Below are 17,621 nucleotides of genomic sequence, written 5' to 3'. Positions count from 1 at the left end.
GCAGTCTGGGATCCATGCCCAGCCTGAGTTCAGATACAGAGACTGACACATACACACAGGCAGGGATCCGCAGGCACATCCCCAGCTCGCACTGGCACATGAAAACCCAGAATACTATGGAACTGAAATGCCATCGCAGTGTTTCCACATTTCCAGGTCAGCCTCTCCAAGACACTCAGGACCAGACACGCAGGAGGGTTTCAAGGATCAGCCCCTGTCCGACTACACACTGTGCTGTGAACTCAGCCCCCAGACGGGCTGGATTCTCCTCTGGGGTGCAGTGGGGGGGTCTCCCCATGCCGTTGGGAAAGAGAAATCTCCCTTTTCCAGATTTCCCCTTTGGACTGGGCTCCAAAGACAGAAGGCAGGTGCTGGCTCTCTGGAACCATCTGTAGCCTTTCCCAGGTCTCAGGAAAGGCCCAGAGGGCGATACTGGGTCTGGGTGGCAGTGTAAGGGAGAACTCAACTTGCTGACTAACCCTCAGGGGAAGCAAACCCTTAGAGAAGTAGTGAGTGCCTCACTTCTGGGAGGATTCCAATGGAGGCAGGATGACTACCAGTCATTGCTATGGGGCAATTTATTTCATTCAGCCCCTCCTCTGTGTCAGATCCTGGGCCCAGAGCTTGGAGTACAGTGATGAGTAACATACAAGCCTGTCTTCAGAGGAACTTAGAGTCTTTTTTTTTTTTTTGAGTTAGCCCTTAGCTAACTCCTGCCAGTCCTCCTCTTTTTGCTGAGGAAGACTGGCCCTGAGCTAATATCCATGCCCATTTTCCTCTACTTTATACGTGGGACGCTTACCACAGCATGGCTTGACAAGCAGTGCCATGTCTGCACCCGGGATCTGAACCCCAGGCTGCCAAAGTGGAACATGTGCACTTAACCACTGCACCACCAGGCCGGCCTCCAAACTTAGAATCTTAAAAGGATGACCAGACACACACAATACGTGGGCCTGGGGCAGGGTACAGGGATGGGGCTGGGGCAGAGTGGAAAGAGGCGTGATGGGCTTCTAGTTTCCATGGGAATAGGGTATCAGGGACTGGAGTGGCCCATTTAATGTCCTGTGCCTGAGACACAGTTGTGGCATCTTGGAAGTCCTCGTGTGGATAAATGATGGATTAACTGGTCTCCAAGACCTCTCTCTACTCTTAAGATTCTTGGACTCCTGGTCTGGGTCCATGGCTTGCTCACTGTGGCACTCTTTGCAAGGTAGATTGGCTCTCCCTAACTCACTCTGCACAGTGTTACCTTATCACGGCCCTTATTGCCCTGCATGGGAGCTGCGCCCAGGGCCATTCCAGGTCTCCAGGAACAAGGCGAGGCTCGTAAAGAGTGTGCTGAGTCCTCTTTGAGGGGGTGGGGGGGGGCAGTCGAAGAGCGGTAGGTCAGGTTCATTTGGGGTTCCTGGCTTCTTAGAAGTAAAGTACAGACCACTGATTCTTGTTAAGCCTCATTCTCTTCTTTTCCAGGAGGAAGTACAATTTTGAAGGGACAAGGGCAGGGATGTCCAAAATGCTAGTGATTTGCATGCTTTTATTTTTTTTACCCTTACCTCTCCTTCAAAATGTGGGGAAATTGTCTTATTCTTATAAGTGCGGGTGCCACAAGCAAACACATACCCGGGAAATGACCAGGAAAACCCTGACATCTCTTTCTAGATAAAACGTTCATTTGTTCCTCTTTCTAGGAGAAATTCCCCAGGGAAATTAGAGAACAAGAGACGCTTTGAAGCCACTTCCAATGTCTTTTTTTTTTTTTAAACCACAGTGTTCCGTGGGGTAACATAGTGGTTAGGAGCCTGGGCGCTGGATAGGACCCAGGTTCAAAGCCACTCACCCGCTCTATGTGACCCTGGGCACGTCTCTTGGGGCCTGAGTGTCTTCAGCTGTAAAGTGGAGATAATAACAGTACCACCATGTTGAGGTTGTTGTGAGGTTTGAATGAGCTAATACATGCAGAAGAGCCGAGAGTGCCTTTCACGCAGTAAGTGCCCAATTCATGTTAGCTAAGGGGCTTAAGATCAGAGAGCTCAGTAAACGTGTTAGGTAAATGAGTGCATTTTTCATATTGCTTGCATTTAGGAAAAAGTTGCAGGAAAACAAGATCTTCCTGGAAGCCTCTCGCGTGTGACTTTGGCGGGAGGTGGGGACAGGGTGGGAGCGGGCCGACGGTGGTTGGAGGGTCCCTTACGGCTTAAAAAAATAAACTTTCCAGGTTCCCGAGCTGGTGCTAGCTCAGGTCGTTACCTCGGGCGCCAGCAGGGGGAGCCCGAGTAGCCGCAGCGTGGCCGGCTCCTGCAAGCAGAGCGGGAGTTACACTTGACAGAGCGCCTACTGTGTGCAGTGCACCAGTCAGGCGCCGGGCGGCGCCGCCCCCGCAGGATGGCGGGGAAGTTGGGGGTGCGGGTGGAATGGTGAGGTGCCCTGGAAAGAGCGCAGACGTGGAGGCCTGACTTCTTGCGCGCTAGGGGCCCAGGTTTGGGGCCTGGCGGGGCCTGGGGTAGGGAAGTCCAGTGCGTGGCGACCTGCTCGTGCAGGGCGGCTCTGTGCTCTGCTTCCCCGCTCCACCCTCCGCCTCTGCACCCAGCCCCTCTCACAGGGAGCCTGTGGCCTGGAGGCCTGGGCTCAGGGCCTCTTCCATGGCAGTTTGGAAATGAAAACCGGACCCCTCCCCCAGCCCTTCCTGCCCCCGCTGCGCGGGCCTGCGAGGAGGTAAAACCCCGACCCTGCCTTTGCACAAGGCGGTGCTGCTAAGGATCTGGCCTTGACCTTCACGTGCAACGTTTTCTCCATCACTTCCCTGCCGTGGTGGATCGGCAGCGGAGGGAAGTGCTAATTCGGGAGCCCTGGTACGTATGTACGTATATGTATGTACGTAATTGTTGTTTTCATAGATATTTTAAAATACCAAAGCTGACAACGATCCATCCTTGTGGCTGGTTAAACCAGTTTGCATCTCGGCTTGAAGATGCAGGAATCAGAAAGACGTTGAGGAGCAGAACGACCGAGGACGCTTTCCTCCTAGCCCCCGGGCAACAGAGTCCCCTACCCCCAGCTCTCACAGAGCGCGGTGGGACGGCAGGATATGGAGCTGGTGGGAGCGGTCTGGATGCTCCCTGCCCGCCGGAGGGCCCCAAGGAACAGGGTCGTGGAGGCAGAGACTCCAGCGCAGGTCCTTGCAGCCTTGGGGGCCCTGCCAGCTCTTCACCCATGGCTTCTGTCCTGGCAGACTTGTCCTAGCCTGGCTCCTGCCCTCCCGGGTGCTCCTAGAGAAGTTGGGCTGGAGTCGTGGAGTTCCACATTTCCAGCTGTGTGGTTGGTCAGGTCAATTGACGTCTCTGAGCAATTTGGAGCAGAAATAGCAAGCCCTCAGTGGAATGTGGGCTCCTTCAGGGAGACTGTCTGTGAATTCCCCAACCGATGTCTCTCAGGACTGAGTGCTGGACACATTGCTGGATTTTTCTCTCCTTGAATCCTCACACTCATCTGGAGGGTCACATTCTCCTGGCTTTACAGGTGAAGAAGCTGAGGTCTTGATACATGAGGAGATGGATGCTCTTGTTTCTGGGGCAACTATTGTTCCCTAGGCCCCTTTAGAAGTTTCTGAATTGGGGTGCTAGGGCCTGGAGACGGAGGAGAGGCACCTATGGTAACTCTGGCTGAGGGCTGATGTCCCCTTCACCTGGGGTCTTGTTCTGAGGAACTGGAGTGGGGCCCTGGGCAGCACAGGTCACCTCCATGGCTTCACTCTTCCCATCTGTAAAATGGGCGTGTACATGTCTGCCCAACCCTCCACAGAGATCGCAGAGGTCTAGAGAGATACCAGGAAGTGGGCTGGTTGGCAGTGGGGGAGGTCTCCCCTAATTCTGGGAAGTCTCCTCAGGCACCCTCCCTTCCTGGAGGGTGCCCACATTTTAATGACAGAGCGACACTTATGAGGGTTGTGATAAGAGGTTTACTTTTGTCTCAATGACTCCTGATAGAAGCCCCTGGGAGGAACTACTTTCCCCTCATTTCACAGGTGGAGAAACTGAGGCTTCGAGCAGTTAAGTGAAGAGTGACTTGCCCAAGGTCCCCAAGTGAGTGTGGAAAAAGGGAAGGAGCTGGAGTTTGAATTGAGATCCGGTTTTGGCCACCCCTTCACACCCAGGAACCTAGTCCCAGGCACTCCCCCACTTGTGTATCCGCCTCATTGTCCCTTGAGGGCCGGGTGGTTCTGAGGTTGGGGCCCATGAGCCTGGATCCTGTTGGAGGCTGGCCTCCTGCCCCGTTTCAGAGAGAAGCAGGCCTAGGGACCAAGCCCCTTCCCAGTGGGCTTGGCACCCCCTCCCAGTGTGGGAAGGCTCCCAGGGGACTCCTGGGCATCCATCCCGGAGGCAAGGGAAGGAGAGAGGGGCAGGCGGCCGGTAGGGTGGCCGCGTGGGCCTGGGTGGTGGCGGAGAGGGTAGAGGCCCAGAGTCACTGTAGGGTTCAGTGGTGTGGGGCCCTCTGGGATGCCTGGGTGGGTTCCCGCTGTGGTTTGCTGGTGTCCCTAAGACTAGAGTCCCACTCTCCACCCTCTTTCCCCTCAGGGAAGCTGAGCGAAAGCTCCTCTTTGGGGACTTGCAACCCAGAGGTCATTTCAGAGAGAGAAATCCCGCGGCACCTCCAGTCCTCCTTGACCCGGCAAGACCGCACCTTCAGGAGGCACAGCAGGGTCCCTTCAGTCTGCAGATTCCAAGTGATGCTCCCAGCTCCAGGAAAGAGAATCCTGCTGCCCTCCAGATAGGAAAATCAAACCGGTTAGAATGCGTCCCAAGAGACTAGATCTGGGTGGTGCGGGGGGTGGGGGGAGGGCAGGAGGAGAGAGTGAGGGCTCTCCCACCCCACCCCACCCAGGAGAAACTGCTATTGGCGGAAGAGAATCTGCACTGGATCTGAGATGATTCCGACTGATCGTCCAACTCCAGAAGCAGCTTCGTTCTCCGGAGCTTTGTCAGCAGGACGTGACTGCACAGGGGTGCCGGCAACACTGGGCTGCGCGGGGGAGATGCCCCAGATTAGGTTGCAAACAGCCTCTTCCCCTACCCGCTGCAGACTCGGCTTCATTTTTAATTCTCCAAAGTCGGAGAAATAAATTCCGGAGTGTGCGACGAAAACTATCTTAAGAGGCCTTGCTCTTATTGGCATTCCCAAAGTCCATGAGGGTCTGGCTCATCTGCGTTCACAGCGGCCTCGTGAAGCGGCGCGGCGGCATTGTCATCTCCATTTTTGACGGTAGAAAACGGGAGTTTCCAAAGGAGGATGTTCCCTAAGCCTGATCCGGGCTCCTTCCCCAGCAGCCGGCCCCGCCTCCAGGCTTCCAGCCCAGCGGCGGGGCGGGCGCTGTCCACCCCGTGGTGCTGAAACTCGGGCCGCCTCTTCTGGGGACACAGACAGAGCGCGCTTCCTCAGCCGCACCCCGGCCCCTCTTCCCGCCTCTGAGGCTGGCTCCTCCAGGGCGTCGAGGTGCGGGATTCTTCATGGAAGGGAAATAGTCCAAGTCATCGTCATCCTGCCCCCAAGCCTCAATAGCCACCTAACTAGTCTTACCACTTCCAGTCTTGCCCCCTCAATCCATTCCCCACTCAGCACCCGGAGTGGTTTTTTCAAGAGGCAAATCTCATCATATTTAAAACCCTCCTGTGATTTCCCATCTAATTCAGAGTGAAAACTTAAAGTTCTTGCCACAGCCAAGAGACCTCTTGTCCTCAATGACCCAACCCCTGCCTGCTTCTCCCACCTTGAACACCTGTCGGGATGGCAGTGATGGGTGAGAACTGGCTTATTTCTCATATATTTTGAAGACAGAACTGCTGTGGTTTGCTGAGGGACTGGAGGTAGGGGGTGGGTGAGAGAAATAGTGGGGTCAAGGATGACCACGGGGGTTTTGATTTGAGCTCCTGGAAGGATGGTTTCTATCTCTGGAACTGGGGAGCACCCAGGACATATTCTTGCCTCCTGCCAACCAGTGAGTCTGGGTCCGAGTGGCCTAGGGCCACATACCCTTGGGCAGGCCACATGCCTGGACTCAAGGCCCTCCAGAGCGACCTTCCTTGCCCAGCCTGCCCTCAGGAGTGCACTGAACACCTCTTTTCACCTTACTTTTCAAGTTGGGAAAGCTATAATAACCCCCAAATGTAATCCAGCTTTGCTTGGCCGGCAGTTTATGGAGATGGTAGTGGGCTTTCCTCTCAGGAACCCTGGGCTCAGTGAGAGTGCCATGTCCCCTGACAACCTAGGACCATGGTGATCCCACAGCAGCCCTGATGAGCAGCCCTGAGAAGCAGAGACGTCCTGTCTCCCTCTGTGCCCGCCTTTGGAATGATGGCCAGGAGTTCACTGTCTAGCGGGGGAGCACATGCCCCCAGTCTCAAGCACCAAGGGTGAAGACAAGGGTGAACCCTGCACTCTCAGGCTCCCAGAGCCTCAGAAGTGAAGTGGATTGAGGACAGGAGATGGATTCAAGTGGTCCCCTTGGATGTTCCTCAGCCTCCTTGGTCTCTATTGAGGTACTCCACACCCCCTCCCAATGTTGTAGGGGAACTGCAAAGCCAAGCCAAGTGCAGCTCCTGGGCTCCAATGGTTTGTGTGTGTGTGTGCACGCACATGCTTGCACACATGCACGTGTGTGTTTTCCTAGTGCTGCCAGGGGAGCTACTGAGAGACTGAGGCCTCTGAGCACCCCCTGCTGATCCTGCCCCTGCAGGAACCACGTCTCCTGGCATCATGCCCCCAGGACTGCCCCTCACCCCATAAAACATCTCTACACAGGCTACAGCCTATTAATGCAAGTATCGTATGAGCACTGATGGGGGAGCAGGAGTTATTGCCTGTCTCCAGGTCTCAGTTTCCTCATCTGTCAAATGGGGATGGAAGGACAAATTGGAATCCATGATCCTTTCCCATCTCAAAGGCCCAAAGGTAGCCCCACCTTGCCTCCTCCTGGCACATATAAGGTGGGGACATCCCCACCTCAGGCCTTTCTTTAGCCCTGGACAGCAGAATGCCTCCTCCTGCCTCAGCCCAAGTCTGAATGTACATCCATTCCTGTCCATCCTGGTCACCCCTTCCTCTCTGGCCCTGGGAAGGCTCTAGACAGGAGGTGAGACTCTAACTAAATAGAGAGGAGATGAAATGGCATTCCAAGCAGGGGCAAAGGCATAGGGTCATGGAAGCACGGCTGATCTGGAAAATGGCTAGTGGCCTGATGTGGCTAGAATGAAGTGTAAGTGGGAAAGCCATGGGGACAGACCCTGCAGAGCCTTGTAATCCATGCTCATAAATCTGGAGCTCATGCTGAAGGCAGTGGAGAGCCACTGGAGAGTTTAGACATGGTCCGGAGTTGCGGTTTGGACATATTACTCTGGGGTGGTGTGGAGAAGGACTTGAACGTTTGTGGCAGAGCCTGCAGACTGTCTTCCATTCCCCATGGCTGCCCCAGAAGAAGGCTGCATTTCCAACCTCTCTTGGAGCTAGGCGTGGACACGTGACTAAGTTCTGGCCAATTGAATGTAATCAGAAGTATCTTGCACATCTTCCAGGGAATGTCCCTAGCAGGAGGGGAAGTGCCTCTTATCCTTTCTTGCTTCCTTCTGACTGGAATGCACCTCAGTGGCTGGCACCCGGACCTCCTGATCTGATCTGGTTAAGCTGATGTGAGCATGTTCGGTGGGCAAGCCTAGGGCAAGATGGTGGCTACCATCTTTGGTCCACAGCTATACTCTGCCACTCCAGTGCATTCTCCCACAGGTCCGAAGCCTGTTTCCCACCTATTCTAAAACTGGTGGCAATTGGGCCATCCTCACTGCTTCCTTTTCTCTATGTTCCCAGCTGTTAGCTCTGTCCTGGAGGAAGGCTTTCTCAGGGGCATCTCCACATTTGGACAGCTGAGCCATTTATAGCCACTTGGTGAAAATAATAACAGCCGATATTCACTGAACACTTACTTTGGGCAAGCACTGTGCTCAGGGCTTTGCAAGGATGATCAATTTATTATCTCTTAACCTTCATGCCATCTTGCCTCTGAAACCACACCAGGGTAAAGACAACAGGAAGGTTCTCGTGGAGTCAGGAGTGATTATCGAACAGAACTGATGAGGCTGTTCGGGTCCCCACCCCACTTTAATCACCCTCCCTGTTCTAAATGAGGAACCAGGCTCAGAGATGTGAAGTAAGTGGCCCAAGGTCACACAGCTGGAAAGTAGCAGATAGGGAACTCCAGGTCTTTATTGTGCTCGAGAGAAGCAGGTGACCCTGTGAACTCCATCTCTAGTGGGGAGATTACAAGGGTGGCTCTGGAGCCAGAGTGCCTATGTTTAATCCCAGCTCTGCCACTTACTGGCTGAGTCTCTCTGTGCCTCAGTTTCCTCATCTGAAAGAGGTAGGTAGGACGAGGGCATCCCTCATGGGATTGCTGTGAAGATTAAAAGAGATAATGTGTGTAAAGTGCTTAGCATAGCAGCTCATTACTATTATTGTTTTTGTTATTGTTATTATTACCATGGGTCTCAGCCTCTCCCCGGGCTGTGTCAGGGAGAATCAGGAGGCAGAGAGGAAAGCCCGGGCTGAGAATTTTCTGCCCCATCACCTGTGCCGGAGGCCAGAGGACAGAGGAGGGGCCGCGTGACTGCCTGGGCTGGCGGGCAATTTACTGGAAGAGCTCATTTGGTGACTCTGACTCTGAGTTAATTAAAGATGGTCATGAGGGGTCATTGCCATGGCGACAATTAGGCTGAGAAGGAGCCTCATTAAGGTGAGGCTTTAACAAGCCCTGTTGTTTTTAACCTGAGATCTTGTGAAAGAGGAATTCTTCAGCTTGCTTCCCTCTCTCCTTTTCTGTGTGTTGGATCCCTTTGTAGAGAGCCCCCGAGGAAGAAGGAGACAGACGAGAATTCCTGGGTCCTGCTCCTCTGAAGAATCAACAGGCAGCAGGTTGCTTCCCTCTGGCGCTCCTCTGGCGGCTGAGAGAAGAGCTGGGTGGCTGGAGGGTTAGAGAGGGAGGGGAGGGTGAGGGCAATGAGGTCAGAGCAGGAGGTGAGGAAGGAGGAGTTTATTACAAACGGAACTGGAGGCCTTTCCCAGAACTTGGAAATGTCACTTCTTCCTCCCAATCTGCTTCCTACACTGAGTGGGGGGCTGGCGTGGATGGCAGTGGTGGAGGAGGAGCCCCTTCAGAGTGGGAGGAGGGAAGGAGGGAGGTCCAAGACCTCTCTCAATTCCGAGTACTTAAAAAATGTGTGTATTGTTTATTTCCATAGCAATATAGGCTTATTGAGAAAACTTAGAAATTTCAGAAAAGCACAAAAAGAAAATATCCCCCGCAGTCTCGCCCCCAGACTTAACGACTGTTAAGATTTTTGGTGAGACAGAAGCTGAGCAGAGGCCACAGCGAGCCGAACTGAGGGAAGGGCAAGAGGAACGTGTATTTTTTCGTTTATTTCCTTTCCTACTGTTTAAATTTTTATCAGGAGGATGTCAAATAAAACCAAGTTAAAATAACACATAATGCAACATTTTTCTATACCAGGAGACACAGTGTACATTTTCCTCTACAAAAAGAGGGGTCTTATTGTACCTATAATTTTGAAATCTCAATTTATCGCTTCAAGATAACAAGACATCTTGAACGCTTTTCCAGGATGTTACATTTTCTTCCTGACTTTTTTTTTTGAGCACATTATAAAATGTTGCGTCTGTACAAAGGGTGGACAGTAAAGGTAAGTTTCCTGCCTGGGTCCCCCACCCTTGGTTCCCCAGCCCAGGAACAACCACTAAGACCAGTTTCGTCTGTATCTGCCTGGAGACAGTCTTTGTGTTACAAGCTCACCCATTCTTCCATGTATCCTTTTTGTGCAACAAAGTTAGCCCACTATTCACCCTGTTCTGCTCGCTTTTTCCACTTTGCAGTACATGTGAGACATTGTCCCCAGGCTGATGTATAGCTGTCTCATTCTGTACAATTAGGGACTTGAATGCATTTAACCAGCGCCCTGTTGGTGGGCGCTCAGGTGATTGCCACAGATAAGGCTGCAGGGCTGTATCTGAGGTTGGAGTTCTAAAGGAGACTTGTTAAGTCAAAGAGCATTACCCCATCATTTTTAATGGCTTGTAATATTCCAGAATATGGATGGCCATGATGTATTTAACAATTCCTTATGGTCGAGCATTTAAATTGTTGCCATTTTTCACAATGGATTACCCATGATCATCTTTGAGGAGGCTAAAGTCTGCAGGGGAGACAGAGAAAAGAACCAGCCTTTGTACTAACATGGAGGAGCTGCTGCGATGGCGGCGTGTCCAGGAATGGCACAGCCCAGCTTGTGGAAGTCAGGGAGGAGCCGGGCCGGAAGCGGGAGGAGGCAGGAGGGAGGGGGCGGGGCTTTAGGCCAAGGCCCTGAGGTTCTGAAGCACTTGGCAGGCTGCTGGAGCTGGGAGTCTTTACGTGTGAACCAGAGGTGGTCCTGGCCCTCAAGGGGCTCACAGGGGTGGTCTTGGATATGCTTTCATGCCCAGCATTCGGCATAGTGGTCACAGGTAGCACTCAGTGAGTGTTTATGGATGAATGAATAAGTGGGGAATACAGAGAGAGGAGCTGTAGAGCAGGCAGGGGCTATGGCTTTGATGGCCAGCTGGAAGGTTTGAACTTCGTCTGGTCAGGGATGGGGTCCCCATGGAGGCCCTCTCATGAGAGCAGGCACAGTCAGATCTGCTGTCCTGGAAAGGTTCCTCTGGGAGACCAGGCAGAAGGGTGGCCCCACAGACTGCCAACCAGGTGTGGGAGACTGCAGCACTGTTCCCCCGTCTTCAGTGTCCCTCCCTCCACTGGTCCTCCCGGCAGGACTACACATCCCAACCCTGGTGCATGCAGGTATGGCCATGTGACTTGTTTTGGCCGATGAAATATGACTGGAAGAGATATGTGGCATTTTCCAGAAGCCCCTAAGGGACAGTTAGCTTGGGATTTGCCACGTTCTCAGTTCTCTCCCTTGGCAGTTGCAGAAGTATGGGTCAATATGGAGCTCCTTCAGCCAGCATCCCTGAGTGACTGTGATGAGCAGAGGCCCCTCACCAGCCTGCCATAGACATATAAACATGAGAGGAAATAAATGATGTTGCTTTAAGCCACTAAGATTGGGGGCGTTGTTTGTTACTGTAGCATAACAATGGCTGTCCTGACTGATACACAGGGGAACTGAACCAGATAATTCCCAAGCCCTTCCAGATGTGCGTAACAGGCCGTGATTCTGCCGAGCTGGGTTTTCTGTGGCCGGGCCTGAGTCTACTCTCGGTTTACCCAGAGACACTCCACCTCAAGTTCTTATAGAGACCTAGACCGTGACCTTTCTGCCAGACCCACTTTGAGCCACATGAACATTTCTCAGAGGTCGAGAGAAACCTATGGCAGAAGTCTGCACCAGCCATGGCCCTCCTGAGATACGGCTCCTGGTGGCCTTTAAAGGGTCAGACATATCAACAGCCATGTCAGTATCAGCAGTAAGAGGAGGGAGTATCCTTGCTCTTTCTGAAGAGGTTCCCTCTTTCTGAAGGGGAAACGGAGGCTGTAGTGCTATTTTAGCCCAAATCCCTCATGCCATTGCACCCAAAAGTTGGTTTCCACTGCCTTTCCAATAGGGACACATCTCACAGAGCTGGAGGTTCAGAGGAAGGGCGTCCCTGGAGATGATAACATCAGGGCTGGGTGAGGTCTCCAAGGACTCTGTCCTCCATGTTGGCTTTATCCTCAGGAACATGCCCCCTTCATGATCACAAAATGGCTGCCAGTAGCCATCAGGCCACATGATTGCCTGCTTGTTCCTGCCAATGAGAGAAAATGTTCCACCCCATCCACGGACCATATTCATGACCAGGGCAGATGGCACTGACTGGCTCGGACCAGCCATTCCTAATCCTGTAAGGCCCAGCGCCCCCCTTCCATAACAAATATTACTATCCTAATGAAATCTGTAGAAGAGAGAATCCACTTACACATATAATTACAAAAATACCAATACAGTGTCCTAATTAGAAAGGAAAAACAAGAGGAAATATATAATAAAATAATACATAGTTCAAGATACCTGCTCAGGCACAAGTATTCTGGAGGACATGACAGAACAATCAGATGCCTTTACCTGCATGTAAAATCTCCACAAACACGGCAGCGATGGATGCAGAGAGGTGCACGTGGACTGTTTTGGAGACTAAAATGTCACTGGTGCGTGATTGTGATGAAATGCACTCCTGGGAAGATTCTAAACAACACAGAGCATACGCTTCCTCAGAGTACACAGTGGTGGTTGTGCTGTGTGTGGTGTATATTTGATGTGTACATTACAGCTGTGCAAAGAAACCTTTCTGTTACTATGTAACGTGGCTTAGGGTCTAGGCTCAGGTTTTTCACCCTGTCTCAGGCCAGTGGGGCATCTGAAAGTCATGTGGGATTCAGGCCGAACCTTTGTTATGTGCGACTGTCGGGAATTCTAGCCCCGACCCCTGCTCACCAAATATCGGCAGTGCCCCCATCGTTAGGACGACCAAAATGTCCCGCAGAAATATACACGCCCCCAGGGGTACTGCTGCCCCTCTGGAAAACCTCTGGTCGGGTCCAATCAGGAGTCCTTTGTTGGGCCTGGAGTGGGGCGGCTGCCCAAACGGAATTTGTGTTCCCTTAGCAAGAAGGAGGAGGGAGTGGACATAGGGGAGGTGACTCAGTGTCCACGCCAGGCCTCAAGCTCAGCTGTTTTTCATAGGGCCGGTGGTCTACTCTGGGGGTCCCTTCCTGGGACTGAAAAATCTTAGATGCGCAGAGGGGCTCTCAAGAGAAAGTTTCCATAGCTGTGTGTGTGTGTTTCTGATTGGCACAGAAAATACTCAGGTCTCTCAGCCAGGAAGAAAGAGGCAGGGTAGGCTGGCCCAGTGCCCACTGAGAAAGAACAAGGCCCCTCTCCCCGAGCTTTTCCAGGACACTGACACTCAGATTTGTCCAGCTCCTCCAACCATGTGAAACCACTTTCCTGCTATTATCTCACTGGACCCTTGCCTCCCATTAGGTTACTCATTTTTAAAATCTGTAGGAACTCTTTATATATTATATATACTATTCCTCTCTATGTTGTTGACATTTTCTTCCAATTGTCACTTTTCTTTTAACTTCATAGAAGGTATCTTTTGCCTCATGTAAGTTTTTAATTTTGATGGAATCAAATCTGGAAATACATTCCTTTATGAACCTCAGGACTGTGAGGCTGGATGAGCTGATGGTTTTTATGTGTTGATGTGAAGGAGGGATGCATGGATGAGAAAACTGTGTGAGGGGAAGGTCAGTTTACAGGCCTGAGACACACCTGGTTCCTTGAGGCTTCCTGGGCCAGGCAAATGTCCGGAGGCCCAGACCAAGAGCTCCTCTCCAGTCCTCTCCCCAGGAGGTACAGTCATTTGCAGGGCCTGGAATGCGGAGTTCCTCCTGAATCCTACCAATAATCCTTCTGGAGCCATCAATAGCTGACAGTTCTGCCTGAGGAAGGCAGAAGGGCCCCCCTGGAGGTCATCTCCTGGCTTCTGGAGTGGGGAATGCAGGGCATCAATGCGGCCAAGTGGAGGCCGCTGAGGGCTGGGAGCCAGAGGAGGTGGGGTGCATCTCCACACTACAGCTAACTGGCTGTGTGGCCTTGGGAGGATCTCTGCCCCTCTCTGGGCTCAGCTTCCTCTTCTGTCCAAGGAGGGGGTTGCCCATCATGTTCTCAAGGTTCCCTTCCACTGCAGATATCCCACCACCGTTTCTCCACACACCCCTTCCTTGAAACAGCCCCACCGCTGGGAGCTGCCTCATCCTGCCCCTGCTCAGATTCCTCACCTGGGGCAGGAGGGGGCCTTAGTGTGAGGGTGTCTGGGAGTATCTGTAGCCTCAGAAACTTGCTCCTGGTCTGGGGTGTGACTTCTGAGCCTCCTGGTGCCTGGCTTCAGCCCTGGAGGTATAGAATGGAGGCAGGGCCCACAGGATGCTCCCCCCCCCCCCCACCATGGGCATCCCTTTCCCAAACTTGTTGACATGCTCTCACCTTGAATATAATTTACTCTGTCAGCTGTGTGGCTACTGGCTTGTTGGCACAAGTCCAACTTGTAGACTGTAGATGTCTAATGTATTTGTTCATTTGGATTCTGCAGTTTTCTTTTAAAAGTCTGGAAGAAATACTTTGGTTTTTCATGCCTCTTACGTTTGTGTATCCCCAGAAAAGCTCATAAGCTGAACCCTGTGCCTGTGGCCAGGCTGGAGACTTCCAGCCCTGCGCTCACCCCGGCCCCCAGCCTCCCTGCCTGACCTGGGTCCCCTGCATCTCTCCCCAGGACCAATGCCCCCGTCTTCTGCAGCTCTCCCCAACTCATCCTACACAACACAGCCAAAGTGATCTGAATATCTCCCTTTTTAAAAAAATTATAATGACTTTACGATTTTCAATTTAATAATTTTGTTCATTTTTCAGAAAGAAGAATCACTCACACGGCTCAAAATTCAAAAGGAACAAAACGCACACCGTGTAAGTTTCCTTTCCACCCCGTGCCCAGCCTTGAGTCCCAACCCCAGACACTGATGTCCATCACTGTTGGGTACCCTCTGGGCACACTCTATGAGTACTCATGAGTGTATGTGTACATGTTCTTTATTTTGGGGGGCTCCTTTCGGTTTTTTTGAACACAAATGACAGCAAAGTACGTTTCTAAGGGCACATCCACCCAGACCTTTGCGCGGCTCCCTCGAGTCCCGCAGGGAAAGTCTTTAGGCCCGGACCAAAGGCCGTCCTTGACCAGCCCCTTCTGACCGCTCCCCCGCGCCCTTGCGCAGCTCCGGGCCTGTGCACACCTCCGCCTCCGCTTGGCCCCCTTCCCCGCTCCTGACTCCTCCTGCGGGTCCTCAGGGTTCAGCTTCCCCGGCTCCGCAGCTGCGCTGGCGGGGTCCCTCCTGCCCCTGGGAGCCTACAGCGCCGCCCCCGGCCACTGCCACTGTCTGCTTCCCTGCGAGCCTCCCCCGCCAGGCCGTGCGGTGCTCGGGCACGAGAGGCTGTACCTTCCTCATCTGGAATCCCCAGGGCCGGGCACGGTACCTGGCACAGAGAGGGCGCTCCGAAACGTCGCCGGGTGGGATCGGAAGGGGCCCGTAGGCGGTGATCGCTTTGCCACAGCGGCACCTCGTGGTGGACTTCGGAAGTGCAGTGGGGAAGTGACGGGGCGAGGGGCCGGGGTTCCCCCGACTCCAGGTATCCACTGGGGTCTGTGTCGCAGGCGCTCTCCCACCCAACCACTCCAGACCTCACCTTGCCCAATGGCGCCCAACGTGGGCAGAGCCCGTTGGGCGGTGACCAGCTTTCCCATCACCGGGACAGCTGTCTGCTGGGGAGACCTACTCATACCACGATGGGCAGCAGGGCAGGTGGCCGTGCGTGTGTGTGTGTGTGTGTGTGATGTACTTGTGCGTTTCAGGACTACCTAGCATATGCCCTGAGCAGATAATTAACACTACCCCTCTTCTATAAGACAAAATTATTGGCAGTAACAATTGTGAAATCCGTAACAATAAATAAATGACAGGCTACGAAAATTTTCTTTTATTGAATCTCCTGCGTAAACTCTTGCCATCTCAAAAATAAATAAAATTAAAAATACAACAGTCATTATAGTACAAAAAAGGAAAACATGGATGCATACTTTTAGATTATATTATTTTTTAAAATGGGGGGAATCTATACCTATATATTGGTCTGTCCCAGTAATGAACAAAATTACTTTAGAATTAAATAAGAATAAAAGACTAACAATTTAAAAAGAAGAAACTTCAATTTTAAACAAACTGGTCAAATTCAGTCAAATGTTTCCCACATAATTTAAAATTTGCACTTTCCCGACAAAACTATTGTGGCCTCTCACAGCTCACTCTCTGATTCACTGTTTTGTATTTTAAACAAAAATAGCACTACGCAATTCAAGTTCTGTTTCTACAACTTCACTGTCACCGACTTAGGGCTTGGAGACACAAATGGCGCCTGAAGCCGCTTGGTTGGTTCCACCCCCACCCCCAACAGGTGCAGAGGCCAAACGTGGAGTTAGCAGTTGTCGGAATTACGTCCGTGTAGAACACAGGGCTAATTAAAGGTAAATGATAAAAATGTGCTGATTTGGAGTCTGCATATTTATTATTAAAAGCCAGCAGGTTAAGACACGAAAGGACACGTATTGTATGATTCCACTTAACGTGAGAAACATAGAATAGGCAAATTCACGTAACAGAAAGTAGAAAGAGGTGGTTGGGGGGCTGGGGGAGGGGGAAGTGGAAGCTGTTGCTGAATAGGAAAAGAGTCTGTTTGGGAAGATGAAAAAGTTCTGGAAATAGATAGTGGTGATGGTCACACAACATTGTGAATGTCCTTGATACCACTGAACTGTATACTTAAAAAGGTTATAGCAGAATAAAAATAGAAAAAAAAGGCTAAAATGTTATGTATATATATATATATTTATATATGTATATATATTTTTATGTATATATGTATTTTTTCTTTTTGGTGAGGAAGATCGTCCCTGAGCTAACATCTGTGCCAATCTTCCTCTATTTTGTATGTGGGTCGCCGCCACAGCATGGCTTGATGAGTGGTATGTAGATCCATGCCCAGGATCTGAACCTGTGAACCTGCGAACCCTGGGCTGCTGACACAGAGCACGTGAACTTAACCACTACACCACTGGCCCGGCCCCTATGTTATGTATATTTTGCCATAATAAAAAAAAATCTGAAAAAAACCCACAAGTTAGAATTAACAAAATAATTTCGGGGGGAGAGGAGCATCTTATCGATGACATAATTAAAGAGTTGACAGTACAACGTGATGTTTAAAAAGCAGACTGAAGGTGGGGTTCATTATTGTTTTGAAGTTCTCTACAGATAAGCACTCACCTGCCCCCAGGTTGGATCCCCTGGGACACCGTTGGTGTGTCTATCTTTGTGGGTCTGTGGTGTGTCTGTCGATTTTCTGTGTCTGAGTCTGTGGGGTCTTTGTGTGTCTGTGTGTTTCTTTGTTGATGTCCCTTGTGTCTATCTGTGAGTCTGTCTGTCTGTCTGCGGTGCATTGTGTGAGGGTGAATGAGGTGCTCTGTGTCTCGTACCTGCCACAGTGCCTGTCATGAGAAGCCAACCACTGTTATCTGCTGGGTGCTTGTTTGTGGGTGTTTGTCTCTGTTCTCCAGGGATCTGCTGGTGGCAGGGTCTGAGTGTCTCTGTGTGCCTGTTCCTGTGTGTGTCTGTGATGTGCAGGGTGGGAACGTGGTGACCGTCTCCATGCCCGGCCCCTCTCTCTGGCCTGGGAGTGGCAAGCTGGGGGGCTGCTCCAGTGGGTGGCTTACAGGGGGCGCTGTTGTTGCCCTTAATTTTCTGGCTTAGGGTTCCCCCAGAGCTGGCCTGATGGGGGAGGGCACCCCACAGCCTGACTTTCCCAAAAGCTACACCAAAATGTCTCCGAAACTGTCTTCCTAGTGACTCCCAGTGCTTCCAAAAGTCCCAGCCAGCCCTGCACTCGTCACCCATGGACCCCAAACTGGGCTGTCAGGAGTGG

General features: G+C 51.9%; 1 long non-coding RNA gene across 2 annotated transcripts in view; it reads left to right on the top strand.

Annotated features, from left to right (window-relative positions):
- LOC139041661 (uncharacterized) overlaps positions 1 to 17,621 on the top strand; it is a 56,495-nt gene that overhangs the window by 12,883 nt on the left and 25,991 nt on the right. For both annotated transcript variants that reach the window (XR_011497237.1, XR_011497235.1), the window contains exon 2: positions 14,505 to 14,558. This is a non-coding gene — a long non-coding RNA (uncharacterized lncRNA). The remainder of the gene's footprint in view (positions 1 to 14,504; positions 14,559 to 17,621) is intronic.

The sequence above is a fragment of the Equus asinus genome, chromosome 2 (assembly GCF_041296235.1).
Source record: "Equus asinus isolate D_3611 breed Donkey chromosome 2, EquAss-T2T_v2, whole genome shotgun sequence".
NCBI lineage: Eukaryota > Metazoa > Chordata > Mammalia > Perissodactyla > Equidae > Equus > Equus asinus.
This window is presented reverse-complemented; position numbering and strand designations above follow the sequence as displayed.